General features: G+C 40.2%; 1 protein-coding gene across 6 annotated transcripts in view; it reads right to left on the bottom strand.

The window, feature by feature from the left end:
* Nucleotides 1-13,471, bottom strand: part of RNF2 (ring finger protein 2) — a 69,468-nt gene that overhangs the window by 42,723 nt on the left and 13,274 nt on the right. The window contains exon 1 of one of the 6 annotated variants that reach the window (XM_037506301.2): nucleotides 11,221-11,280. The exons of 1 other annotated variant lie outside the window; for it this stretch is intronic. The gene's annotated coding sequence lies outside the window, so the exon portion shown is untranslated. Of the gene's footprint in view, nucleotides 1-1,575; nucleotides 1,595-3,257; nucleotides 3,277-10,403; nucleotides 10,461-10,629; nucleotides 10,847-11,220; nucleotides 11,281-13,471 lie in introns of those variants that run through there. 4 more of the 6 variants (XM_037506299.1, XM_037506302.2, XM_054693418.1 and 1 more) reach the window with 4 other exon arrangements.

Raw genomic sequence — 13,471 nt, 5'->3', positions numbered from 1 at the left:
CACCCAGATTACAGGAAACAGTAAATAAAGCAAGCATACTGATTTGGTTACACTACCCAGTTTACTACTGACTGTGGACTATTAGTCTGTGCCATTAGCACACATGGTTGGCCCCCAACAGATATCTGTAGATTTAATGGCATAGATCATATTTCTATCTCCGAGAGAAAGATGAAACACAACTAAGGCATAAAGCAAAGTTTAAAGAGTTTGTAATTAATGACAAAGAGAAGGTAAAAAAAGGAGTCGAGTCTAAGACCTACCAGTTTAGTTTAAAGCACCAAAGGGTAGAATAGAAGTTAACAGTTTTTGAAAAATGGTATCTATCAAGGCTGTTATCCTTTACTGGGAAGAAAAATTTCCAGCAGAAGCAAGAGTTGCTGGCAAATCACATTAGATTTAGCAAGTAACACTATAGGAAGTCACAGCAACATTCTTCTGTGTCATAGAAAATATACCATGAGGCACTATGTTTCTGGGGAGGGCATAATCTGTTGAAAATTTAAAGACATGTGAGGTAAGGACAAAGAAAATTGTTAGATTAATAAAGGTAAGAGAGAGAGCTGAAGGAAGGCATCCACATTCTAATGAAAGCAGCTATGCAATTCACTTCTAGAGATTAAAAAAAAAATTCACCTGTAATTACAAGTTCTAGAAAATAATGCTATTATTAGGTACCACATACAGTGTGTTTAGCACTTTATATGAAATCTTGCCAAATCCCAACCACCCTACCACTCTCATTTAATAAAGAAATCAAGCCAGGCTATAAAGAAGCAAGCAAACCATGTTATTTGACTAAGAAGGCCATGCCTCACGGACCACAGCAAACATATTCTACAATGTCATCAGCACAAAGACATTCACTGTAACATCAACAACAGGAAATGTCTTCAATCATAACAATTATTAATGCCACATACAACTACTATAAATTTTGCAAGATAAATGCAAGGTTACCAATTTGCATCTGTGCTACAGCTATGTAAAAGTTATGTTTTAGAAGGCAACATGGAGTTAAGTTTGTGGGGAATAGTGTTCCATTTTTTTACTCAATATTAATTATTATTACCATCTTACTAATAAGCACAGATTTTAGCCAAGAGTTTTAAGATGAGGTAAGAGAGGAGTGAAGAAATGGTCATCTTGGTGTTCTTTTATCACACAGGGTAAATTTTCCTCTTGCAAAGAAAAGTAACTACTACAGGGAATATTAACAGCCAAACTGGAATCCAGGGGACCTCAATTCTCATTTTTGGTTCTTAAAATAATTTCAAATGGTAAAGTGATTTACTCTTTCTCCTCTTCTGGCCTTCCCTTGTCTCCTGGTTTCTGCAATCAAAAAAGTTTAAAACTGGCAAAAGTAACTCTGGCATAGCTCATATATACTGGAAATCAAAATCTATACAGCAATACACAGGTCTAAAGCTCTATAAAATCAGCATGTTTTAAGTGATGTGTGTATGTATGATTTTAACATTCATTAGTGCAGAGCTCCATAATAGCAATTAAAACATACACATTTATATATACAAATTTCAATAAATTAATGTCTATTAGGGCAAAACTACTTACTAGCAATTAGACTGTGATGATCTTAATGTGATTTCTTCAATTACTACTAAAAAAGGAAAACCATAATAAAGAAAAACTTGAGAAGTTAAAGCGGCAAAATTCATTCTCTCCCAAGCAAAACTGATTTCATATAACCAAACAATAAAAAAGGAAAATTAACATTTATTCAGTACAACAGCTACTGCTGTCAGGCATTTTTTTAAAAACCATTTTCCTCCTACCTCTACTTTTTTTTTTTTTTTTTTTTTTTATAAATTTTTTTAGAGGCATGTTTTTTTTTTTATTTATTTACTTGTTCATTTGTTTTGTTTATACATGCACTGGGTACAGTCAGAAGCGCAGGAAGGCGAGAGAATTCACCAGAGCCAGAGCGGGGAGCAGAGCAGGCAGAAGGACTGAAGTACACTGCTGAGGGGAGCAGCGGGCGGCAGGAGAGGTCTGCGCATCATGTGGGACCCTCCTCCAGTGGCCTGGGAGCAGCCGGGGATCGAACTGGTGCCGCAGAGGTCGCGGGCAGCTTCGCAACCCAGCGCTCAACCGCTGCGCCACCAGGGAGGCCCCCTACCTCTACTTTTGAACAAAATCCTCCAAGTATGTAGTTCTTAACTTTTCTGAATCCACACTCCCTTCCCCCTTTGACAAGCTAATGAAAATCAGGAACTCACATTAGGCCTGGGGAGTGGAAGAGCCATATAAAAGAAAGTGCAAAATTCCACAGTAATAGAGTATTTGTGCACCTTTAGAGATCTCTTCAGGTCAAGAACAATCAAAGACAATTAGATTCATTTATAGAAAGTAAACTTATGAAAACAATGGATACTGCTTGCTAACTGCTTCCATCAGCTGCCACAGTGAGTGCTGGACCTCCTTAATTTCAACATAAATAGACAGTTAAAGGGAATCTTAGGCTCCAACCACAAGGAAATGTTTGTAAGTACACCATAGTACATCTACTTGAAATATGCAATAGAAAAAGTCACCAAATTGGTTGTGGCATAGAAAATGATTATATCTAAGGTTAGATTTTAAAATATACACAAATTTAGGTCTATATAAAATACAATTAAAACTATGTTTTAAACAAAGTAAAAATCAAAAAGTAAAGGAAAAAACAAAAGGAAATATATCAAAACTTAAGAGCAATTAAACTGAATAGTGAGGCCTCCCCTGGTGGCACAGTGGTTGAATGCTGGGCTGTGAAGCTGCCCACAGCCTCTGCAACGTCGGTTTGATCCCCGGCCACTGGCGAGGGTCCCACATGTTGAGGGTCCTCATGGCGCGCAGACCTCTCCTGCCGCGCCCGCTGCTCCCCTCAGCAGTGTATTTCGACAGTCTGCCTGTTCTGCTCCCCGCTCTGGCTCTGGTGAATTCTCTCACCCTCCCTCACTTCCGACTGTACCCAGTGCTTGTACAAATAAATACTTTAAAAAAAAAAAATTGTTTAAAAAAAAAAAACCTGAATAGTGAAAGCATGATTTTTTTCCTACTTCTTAAATTTTCCAAAATTAAAAAATATTAATGAAGTGGCAACTGGAAATTGTAATATTTGGTAAAAGACAATATAATAATTAATGGATTTTCCCCCTATTCTTAGCTCTTAAGTTACTTTTGAAAGAAGTAATACTGAACAATGGAATTAAAACTAAAAAATACATTTAAGTAATGAATGGCAGTTTATTTACTCTGTGAAACTTTATGCTCTCACTGGCACACCAATATTGTCTCAATGCTCCTAAATCAATTATTCCAACAGAGTACTCAAAAGGTTTCAGAATGGCTTCCTTGGCCCTCCCGGGCCTGGTTCCACCAGCCTGTGAGTACCACTTTGTTTCTTTTCTCCTATTCTCTCTCTAAAAACAAAACAAAAAACAAACAAAAAAAAAATGGTTTCAGAATAAATTACACTGGCATTAACAATCATGTTATCTAAACTGCACAAAACTGTCAGCTAACTTTTCAAAAGTTATTAAGACTTCCCTGGGGGTAAAAAATATCAGGTGGGGCCTCCCTGGGGGCAAGGGGTTAAAGTAACAGTGCTATCAAGCTAACTGCAGCCACTGCAGCAGCCACCACAGCACAAGTTCAATCCCTGGCCAGCCAGGTAGCTAACTCACAAGGCTCAGCAGACCTCTTCAGTACCGCCTGCTGCTCCCCTCAGCAGTATATTTCAGTAGATCTGCCTGTTCTGCTCCCCATTCTGTCTCTGATGAATCCTCACACTCCTCCACCTCTGGCATACACCCCAGTTCTTGTATGCATAAATAAATAAATCTTTTTTTAAAAAATATATCAGGTGACTACAATGATAAATTATCACTGGTTAACTTCAACTGGTAAATGAGACCTCTATTTTAAATACAAACAGAATCAAATATAATAAAGAATTGTAGTCTTAATACTTTAAACAATACTCAACTATCAATACTGGACAACCTTTAACAACATATTTCCATTACTTTACAGTCACATTAAGGAACCATTCCTAGAGGATGTTACCTCATAAAAATTTTAAAAGCATCTTTCCACTAATTCAATGAGGCATGTTTTCTTCACAAATGTGCCAATTAGAACATTTAAGATCAATGATAAAAGGATAAGTTCCTTAATAACCAGACAGATATAATTTCTAATCTTGCTAAGTGTATTTTTAAAAGCACAATGATTTTCTGTAATTGATATTATAAAACACAAACAATGCAAACCACAAAAGGTAATTTCCAGTCAAAATAGCAAAGCATCTGTTTCCCTACTCCCTAAGGCCCTTATATTTTATAGATGGAACAGAGGTCTAGATCTTCCTATGAGCAAATATTTTTTTAATAGCTGTTTTTTAAAGGGAGAGGGTGATCCCAACCTCTCTATTCCACCATGTTGTCAGTGGAGTCCCAACCCTTATCATTTAAAAGTGCAAAAATGTTTCTTTGTTCCTTGTGTATATAAGTTTGGGGTATTGTCTAAAAAAATAAGGCAGATGTGTAACTCTGATGAAAAGAAATTAATGAGGTGTATCAACCATAAAACAATTATTTAAGGGGGAGGAAATAGGACACTATCAACCAGACTTGAGAAAGGTAGGGTAACAAGACTTTCATAACTTCTCCCACTCCCCATTTACAACCTAACAACTTTCTTTTAAATATGGAACTCAAGGGCCTCCCCGGTGGCGCAGCGGGTTGAGCACTGCACTGTGAAGCTGTCCACAGTCTCTGCAGCACGGGTTCGATTCCTGGCCGGCCAGGGAGAAACCCACATGGTGTGGCAGACCTCTCCTGCCTTGCCCGCTGCTCCCCTCAGCAGTGTCTTAGGTTCCATCTGCCTGTTCTGCTCCCAGCTCTCTGGTGAATTCTCTCACCCTCCTGCACCTCTGATCTGTACCCCTGTTCTTGAATTAAAAAAATATATATATGGAACTCAAAACAAACAAACAAACAAAAAAAAAAAAAGTGAAAAACACAAAACTATCCCCAGGATCCATGCCATAGATCTATTTTTTTTTTCTCTCCTTCATATATACCCCATATAATACGATTTACTTTATAAAATATAAAATATAAAATAATATATATATAAAATATAAAAATATTTTATAAATATATATTATTACATCTTTACAAATAGCCTGTACATTAAGCAAGGGTGGTATTTTTTTAATACATAAAAAAACAGCCTGAGAATTTTTAGTAGTAGAACCAGACCTAAAAAAAAAAGCCTCTTCTCTTCGATTCTAAAGTTGCTTCTATTACACAAAGTACTACTCCTGTAATACAGTAAAGCCTTCTATAAAACATATGGCTAGATTCCAAGGCATCAGGTCCAGAGTTGAATTAGACTCTATATAGTAGATAGTGTAAACAGTGAAGGTTTAATGAAATTACTGACATGGAGGCACACATCTTTTTAAAACGAAAGAATCAGTTGGTTTTAAATTAAATCAACACAGTGTATATATTGTGTGGAAAACAAGGAGAACAATTCTAAATTAATTACTAAAGATTTGCACATTCTACAATGGCTAATAGAGCTACTGGTAATCAACACAGGGAGGAGGAAAAAAAGAAGACAGAACAGACAACTAAAAAGAACTGCATGATGTTTTCATAGAACCTTCTATCTTGTCTTTCCCCAAAGAAATAACTTAAAGTTGGGAACATAGACTAAAAAATAAGCAGAAGATTTTATTTAGGCATCAAAAGGAATCCCCATTTAATGGCTTTGAAATATAGTACATCAGAAGTCTAAGTTTGACTTCCAACTCAGATTCCAGATCAACAAGTGTTATTAACAATTACAAATTAACTGATTATTCTTATTTTCAATACTCACATCCCTAACATCAAATAACAAGCTCACCATGCTATTTTCTAATAAACTTGCGAGGAGGAAACAAGTTTGCAAAGGGGAATAGTATTTTAATTCCCATTATCTCCTGTAAAAATAAGTATTTCTTAAACATCTCATACGTGCACAGTACTAGGCTAGGATAGAAAGTGCAGAGAAATTGATGGTCTTTCTAATCTAGATAAGTAAAGTACACAGAAAGCTTTAATTAATAGAATTACATGACAAAATTGAGGAATCTCAGAGAAATAGTTTTCTTAAACTTGGGCTGAACACATCAGTCAGAGAAAATCAAGTTGGAAATTGCTCAAGATACAAAAGAAAATCAGCAGCCATTAAGTTTAGCTAAGTAGAGAACAGGCAAGGAGTTTGCCATGTCCTTTAGATTCCCAAAGCATATCATTCACCTGTTATTGCATTTAACACACTGTGTGGTAGTTTGTCAGTCTCACATTGTAAATTCCTGAAGCCTTGTTCAATTCATTTTTCTAGTCCTAATTTCTAGCATAGAGTCAGGCACACAGAAGACAATCAATAAATGTTTTTTGAACAGGCAAAGGAAGAACGGGATCCCTATTTAAATTATTGTACTTTAACCTATATAGTATAGGTCCAAGTCATTCATTGTCTTTCAACTCCAAAACCATCACTCTAGACTCTGCTTTATATAAAACTATTTGTCACCAACTCTTCTGCCAGCTAGCTCACTGTTAGGTTTTGTGAATGGCACTAATGACTGGAAAGTGAGGAGAGAGGATAGGTAATTTTCTTCCAGTTCCTGGCAGCTACTATAGTCGCTGACCCTGGCAGCACAATTAGTTCCAGGTTAGAGCTTCTTTCATACTCCTAGAACTTCGACCCCCCACTCCAGGACTTCAGAGGTAGCAGTAGCTGAGCATTGCTGACCAGGTCCAGAAACAGGTTCATGGAACCTCTTCTCTGAGCTCTTAAAAGGTTGACTACTATAATGTTCTCTTTTTACTTCTACACCCACCCATTTAACCAGCTCCCTATATTAAATACCCTCTTAAAATACCAGCTGAAGTTTCTGTTTCCACTACTGGACACTAAAATACCGTTAAACATAGTGATTATAACTGCCCTTCTCTGAAACAGCGTGCTGCTTTCACTAGGGGGAAACTAAAGCAAGTGCTATTCTGATAAATAAAAAAATATTTTTATTAAGGATAACTCAAAACCCTGTAAATTTTGTGTCTGTTACGATGCAGCATAAGTCATTAAACTTTTGTGATTTTAAGTATCCAACTTGGAAGGAAAATAAAAAGAGGAAATGCAAAATATTTAAACAGTGTAAGCTACTCCAAGCACACACATGTACCTTCTTGCACTAGAGCACATATACTAGAGAAACTCTGAGACTAAGAGCTGATCTGCTATTCCTCAGTGGTCTCAGTTTCCACTTTGAGCATGATGCCATACCGAATATGATTGGTTTATTTAAAGACACTTTTTTTTTTGCTATTGCTCAACAGAGCCCCTAAATGTAAGGTAAGTAACTATTACATCTAGAGTTCAACAAAGGAAACAGCTATCTGTTCCAAAACTAAAGCTGAGCTGAACTTACTGGTATGTTGTTCTCCCTTCCTGAGGGATTTTCAAACATAATTTCTTACTACATGTGATTTTCATTTTACACACTGACTTCAGAATCTAACTTCTTCATAAAATACAACTTTACCCTATTGCACAGAAACAAACAGAAATTCCCCTTTTAGAAGAGCCCCTACTAACACAACCATTGAAAACAAATGACCAAAAGGTTTTGATATTTTTCATATGGTCTTTTACTACATTAATAAGATGACCTTAATGGACAATTTAATCTGAGGTTAATTTCAACAATTTTTCATTACTGCATTTAATGAACTTTTTTTTAATTTTTAACAAAATGGCAGGTATATAGAAGCAGCAAACATTATTAATCTACTCTCTAAATGAAATGGGAGAAGGCAAATTCAGGCAACAGGAATCTTTCTGGGAAGGTTTTGTAATGTATATAGCTGCCAAGCACCCAACCAGGACCTATCACTAGGTCCAGACAGACATACCTGCCTAACCACTTTAAGACAAAGACTTGTGAAAGGAATTCTAAACTTTAAAGTCTGTGGTTAGTTCCACTAGAGTTCCCCCACACAGCACAAAACTGGACAGTGGGCCACCTAACCACTTACCATCTCGGAAGTCAGGGCTCATCACCTCACTCCAGCCTATGGGACATTTACTTACGGGTCAAGAGCCACAATACCCCTATCAGTATATCCATGTAAAAATCAACCAAACTGGATTCCTTACAAGAGAAACAGAGGACCCCTCTCACACAATAGGTTGTAAAAGGGACACAGACAGTGAATGCATAGGGTTGATGTATTTTTGTACCCCAGATTATAAGGGGACCCACTGTTAAATATAAGTAAACATTCAATAATGTAATCTTCAGTAAATTATTGTAAATTAGATTTCAGAGAAATGGGGGGGAAAAAATCAGAAAATTAATATAACTGGTATCTGATGACAGTGTCTATCTTCCACAACACACATAATAAACACTAATCAAAAATTAAGTATATATCTGTATGTGTGCAAAAAATAACCTTTCAATATTTTTTTCCTTTTCCAAAAACTGTGAACTGTTTTGTTTCTCCAGGTTTAATGAGTTCTTACAAAATTATAAGGTGCTTTAAGTCATACTAGAAATGCTGCCATAATTTCAATAAAGTACATTTTAATGTTAACTCACTTCTCTTTCTATAAGAAATTACACTTCTTTGCTAATGCACAGAAATGAAACTGTCACTGAAAAATCTGGCTATATATTATTCATTAGACATATATCACATTTACATCAAAGACTGCATATTATAAACACAAATCATATTAAAAATATAGACCTGACACACACACTGAGGGTCAGTAAGACAAATGAAAATCCAAAGACATTTGCTGACCTGCTCTACATTTCTATCCACACAAACCTGGGATCTAGCTGTTTGTGTCCTCCACACAAGCAAAGATAAATTCCAGCTTCTCAGTATTTTGAATGCCTGCCCTGTCTACATTATGTTAGTGGTTCTAATTTGAAATTTTACTAAGCAGCACATGAGAACCATCAGCACATTTTTCAAATACTCAAATGGACTAGTCTACTCAGGCAGTTTTCCTTCATAAAATTCTCCATTCCACTTTCACACCTTCCATAATTAACCTCAAATGTGGATTGCACAAGAGTATCTGAAGGAAATAACACAAATCTTTACGAAAAATGAGGAGCCATATTTGCAATGCTATCCCTGGAAAATGGAGTCTTACATAAATACCCATTATTTTACTAAAAATATTAAATGCACAGTCAAGATTTTAAAAGATACCTGTTGACTATGACAAGTAGAAATTTCAGGGGGGAAAGGAAAGAACCAACAATTGTATTACTTTCCTATAAATTCTTTATAAATCATAGGATCAAAGAGTCACTCTAAGAACCAAGACCTAACACCAATCTAAGTTATTAAAATATTCAACAGCCATACCGTAACACAGAAAGAGAAAGATTACCTGCCAATCCACTAAGTATTCCTATTCCAGCTGATCACCTTGCAACTACCAAAAGGAGATTATGTAATGCAAATCAAGCACACACTACTTTAAACATAATTCTTAGTTTGAAACACTGAAACCATGTCTGAATTTAATTTTTAAAAGAAATAAAATACATTATAAGGATAGCAAACCTATCCTTTCACAGCAACTAAATTTCTTTACACACCTTAAGGGAACTGTGACATTGTCAAACCGTTTTACAACGCAAAAGCACACATTCTCCAAACTTCTGACAGCCAGGCAGGAGATATCCCGAAAGGCTTCAAAGAGATAAACCTGCAACTGGTCTTAACCGGCAAATAATAGGAATGAACCTCAAAGAGGGAGAGATCAATTTTTACTAACAGCATCTCTGGGAACAGGAAGGAGGTGAAGGATCCTGACAACCAAGACTAGGGCTCCCTGGAGACACCGGGTACCAAAGGTCTCAGCGTGGACCCCTGGGTTCAAAACGCGAAGCTTCCTACAGAAACAAACCAAGACACCCCCTCCCCCTAGAACCCCCAAGCCCCTCCCGGGCCACCTCGCGGTTTTGGAAAGCAGCAACAGATACTCCCGAGCGGGCCGGGGCACTCCAGAAATGTTTCAGCAGAGGGGGTCTCCCGCACCCCACACGGAACCCCGACCCCGCAGCCGGGGCAAGAGGGGACTCAGCACAAAGCGCCCGACCCCACCCCCACGCCGCAGACACCCCCCCTCCCCGGCCGGGAGGGGAACCCGGAGAGAAACCCCGCATTCAGCGCGTCCACCCGCGAGGGGTCGACCAAGGCCGGGCCCCCTCCCTGCGCCGCAGCCCCGGCCTCCGCGCCGAAGGGCAGCGAGGTGGTCGCGGCGGAGGAGGAACCCCGAGCTTCCCCCACGGGTCCCCGACAGACCCGACTCGGCACCCCCAGCCAAGACCCTCGAAGGAAGCGGAACAATGAGAAGCCGCCTCCCCCGAGTCTCAGCCCACGGCGGCCGGGGGCGTCGGCGCCATCTCCCTTCACGCCCCCGCGGACACACACACACCCCCGGCCCGGGGTCGCGTCACCGCCCGCGCCCGGCCCAGCGGGCACCGGTCCCGGCCGCCCCGCGCGTCCTGCCCTCCCCGCGCCCACTTACCGGCTCCGGGCCCCGCTCGGGCTCCGCTGGCCGCGGCCAGAGCTAGACTCGGATACCAGCCGCCGCGGCCGCCGGCGCCGCCGCACAATATGGCGAGCCTGGGCTTCCGCAATGGAGCTCGGGAAATACAACAGGGGCCGCTCAATATTCATGAGAGACCGAGGGGAAGCCGGCTCGGCCGGCGCCGCGGGGAGGGCGGGAAGGAGCGAGCGAGCTGGGGGCGGAGGCGCGGGCCGCGGACGTGCGCCGCGCCAGGGCCCCGCGCGAGGGGAGGGGGCGCCGCGTGCAGCCGGGAGGCCCGAGCTGGCCCCGCCCCCTGCGGCCCCGCCCCCGCGCCCTCCGCCGGCCGACGCGGCCCGGCCCCGCCCCCGGCGCCCTCCGCCGGCCGACGCGGCCCCCGGCGACGCCCGGATGGCGACCGCGCGGCTGCCTTCTGGCGCTCGCACCGCTCCGGCTGCCGCGCCTGCCCCGGCGCGCTCCCCGCGCCTCGCCGGAGGTGGCCCGGGTGTGGGCTCCGACTTCGGCTCTCCCGCGACTTCCTCCTGATCTTACACGCATCCCACCCAGCGGAAATCCTCTTTAGGCTTTCACCTCCAGAACTTCGCCTGAACTTCGGGCACCCCCGTTCAGACAGCGCGCTTCTCCTTGCTGAGTGGACCTGCAGATCTGATCATTCCAAGGGCAGTGACCTTCAGTTCTAGAAGTGATTGTTGGGCATCTCTAAGCATTCTGATTGTTCTCACGGAGTCGATTATTTACTTACCTTGCTGCAGTTTTACTCCTACTTCCTTCGCCCCTTCAAGTTGCTATCTTCCGAAGGTGGAATGATAACAAGGTTATGGATTAAAGTAATAGGTTAAATAAATGTAATCATTAGAGTCTACAAAAACTTAGATAAAATGTGTTTAAACTGTAAACTGTAGCGGTAACAGAGTTCCCTGACTTCAAGTCATACTATTGGTGAGATGCACCTTCTCTTGAGTAGATACCAACAATACCAGACACTGCATGTAAAGGTCGTGGTGGCATAAAGGAATGGACTACCTTGGGAATTGGGCACATTAGATTTATAGCTTCCAAGGAGTTTATGTAACTCCTCTGGACTTTATTTTCCTCATTTGCAAAACGAGAGGATTGTATTCTATGGTTTCTAGTTTCTTTCCAACTTTGAACTCTGATGCGCTCTGCCTGCAACGCCAAATAAATTATATGAATTTACATAGGAATTTGGAAAGAAAAGGATCAATTCCAGCTGGTGTGTTCAAGGATGATTTCCTAGGGACTCGGATTTAAATAGGACTGTGATGGATAGCTCTGGATAAGTGAAAAGAAAGGACAGGCTTTATATGCATTATGTATTCCTACTTAATAATCCATTAAAGTAAACAAGAACAAAGCATTCTTCTTTTTCAGTGACTTGAAAATTTTTACCTACTATCTATAGTTTGAATAAGGAATAATAATTCTCAAACTCTACAAGTCCTTCAAGGTTAAACTCTCCAATGTTGAAAAAAAAAATAAAATCATCAGGAATGCATCTCCTTCTCCCTTGTAGAGATAGTGCAGTTGTGGGGATGTCTCCCTTCTTCAAGACAGCTCTCTATATAGTTCAATTAAAGAAAGACAAGGTGTTCGTAATTCAGAACCTCTTGCTCCAGTTAAAATGCTTAGGAAAATAATGATGTATTATTAGATTAAACAATTCAATTGAAGTTGAGAAAAGTGATCATTTGTAGCAAGCACAGTAAATTTATGGATGAAAGTTATAGTACTTAAAAAAGATTCACAGGAGAATTAATGGAAAATGGAAAACTTGTGGGATATCTGGATTAAATGTGATTAAAAAACTAGACCTGAGGCTAACATCTTTAATATGAAAGACACTACTGACAAATTAATGAAACCCATTTTATCTCTTTTATCTCTTACTCAAAAACTTGACACCAAGAGTACTATGAGCCTTTCTGGACTCTATGAGGAAACAGTATGTTATTAACTAACAAATATACCCAAAACCTCCAGGCCTTATAGCAACTCATTCTCTGTGGCAGAGGAAGAAAGTTACTGAAGAATCCCCATGAACTTTTCAGTCTTAGCTTAGAAAGGAAACAGATCAATGATCACACTTTACTGGCCAAAATTAATTGCATAGCCTGACACATCTGCAAGGAGATTGAGTCCTTCACAGTTCAGAAGTAAAAGTGGGGACCTTGGTGGACAGTACTAATACTGGCCACCTTCACCCCACCCATTAGCTTCTAGATACTATGAAAAATCTCCACGAAGTTTTACAGCATAGCACTAGCTCTCTAATGGCTTCCAGAAAGTGATACTTTCAAAAATAAACTCTCTGTACTTATTAAAAGAGTTAATTGTAGTATAAATAGAATGGACTTTCCATTTTCTTCTACTTTGTTTCAATAGCATGTGAAATCAATATTAAGTCCATAATTTATTGATAGTGATTTGACATAAGCAGAGTGCATTCTTTTTGCTAGTTTTTTAAATTCATTTATTTATGCATATAAGAATTGGAGTACAGGAAGGAGGTGCAGGGGCTAAGAGGATTCACCAGAGGCAGAGTGGGAAACAGAACAGGTGGATTGACTGAAATACACTGAATGGAGTAGCAGGCGAAGCAGGAAAGGTCTGGTATGCCATGTGGATCAGCTTCCTGGCCAGGTTTCAAACTCATGCTGCAGTGGCTATGGATAGCTTCACAACGCTGCAGCTTAACCCCTGTGTCACCAGGGATGCCCCCCATTTTTTAAAGATTGATTTATTTATACAAGAACTGGGGTACAGGGCCTCCCCAGTGGCGCAGCGGTTGAGCGCTGGGTTG

The sequence above is a fragment of the Talpa occidentalis genome, unplaced genomic scaffold (genome assembly GCF_014898055.3).
Source record: "Talpa occidentalis isolate TD23 unplaced genomic scaffold, MPIMG_talOcc4v2.1 talOcc4.12, whole genome shotgun sequence".
Taxonomy (NCBI): Eukaryota; Metazoa; Chordata; class Mammalia; order Eulipotyphla; family Talpidae; genus Talpa; species Talpa occidentalis.
The sequence above is the reverse complement of the archived record's forward strand: the minus strand, read 5'-3'. Positions and strand labels throughout refer to the sequence as shown.